At 44.4% G+C, this 1,003-nt stretch overlaps 1 long non-coding RNA gene across 1 annotated transcript; it reads right to left on the bottom strand.

Annotated features, from left to right (window-relative positions):
- Window positions 1-200: 200 nt before the first annotated feature.
- On the bottom strand, window positions 201-792 carry LOC106946229 (uncharacterized). The gene is made up of 2 exons (XR_001424723.1): window positions 315-792; window positions 201-283 (listed from the first exon to the last, which is right to left on the bottom strand). It is a non-coding gene; the product is annotated as an uncharacterized LOC106946229 (long non-coding RNA).
- Window positions 793-1,003: the final 211 nt, after the last annotated feature.

A 1,003-nucleotide genomic window follows, 5' to 3' on the forward strand; every position in this document is an offset into this window, starting at 1 on the left:
CGCTTAACGACGCTCTGATTGCCGATCCATCATCCTTGTGGTAAGAATCTTCCCACACTCGACGTTTGTTAGCTTAGCTTTAGTTCAGCTTCTGTTGTATATCCAGGCCGCCTGTACACGCTCCCTGTTTCCTCCTTCCTGTGAGAGGCACTACTTGAAGAGCTCAGTGGTAAGTGAAGTGCTAGATTTTGCATGTTTTCAGATTCCATTTCTAACATTTATTCTTGATAGCCGCTGCTGTTTGTCCTTGGCCGGCTGTTTGCCTGCTGTTCTGGCGGTCCGCCTGTCATCTGGGTTATCTGTCGTCCGCCTACCTGTCGTCCTGTTTGCTGGCTTCATGCCCGCCGTCCTGGTCGGCGTAAAGCTGGCTCCTATCACTCGTCCAGTGTGGCTGGTTGGTGACCAGCTCGGACTAATCCTTCTCGTGCCGCTCTGAGTGGCGTCTGCTACCGCGGATCGGTTCCTCCCAGGACGGACCCTTAATTTGGACTATTGCTGCTTGATTGGTCGTGGACTTAATTGTACTATCTGTAATTCGAATGTTTCTTTTTCCTTTATTTTGACAGGAACGGCCAGCTCGTGGTGTTGGTGGTGGTGCTGCTTCTGGTTTGGTGCACAATTTTCTTTTGGTTTTGCTGTTTTTTTTTAGGACACTACCCCAAATTGCATTCACATCTGAATTGAGCTAGAACTGTGACTTTTAATGTGCGAGTGGTTTTAAACTAGTATTTTTGATTAAACTAAAATAATGGTGTAATAAATAAAATTGTTGAATTGAGATTGTCTCAAGCCTCATCTGTAGTGTCTGTGTGCCTTAAAGGTAACTTTTTAAGTGGAGTCATTGCAACCAAATTCATCTTGATTAAAATGGTGCTTTTAAATTTAAGTTGCCCATTTTTTACCACACTGGTCCTGCCACACTTTTGAGATAACAATCTGGTCTAGGACTTTATATTTCTCATTCTCTGCTATTGTTGAACTCACTGAAGTGTTTTGAGGCTGT

Source organism: Poecilia latipinna, unplaced genomic scaffold (assembly GCF_001443285.1).
Source record: "Poecilia latipinna isolate Pla-1442-1.1 unplaced genomic scaffold, P_latipinna-1.0 Scaffold182, whole genome shotgun sequence".
Lineage (NCBI taxonomy): Eukaryota > Metazoa > Chordata > Actinopteri > Cyprinodontiformes > Poeciliidae > Poecilia > Poecilia latipinna.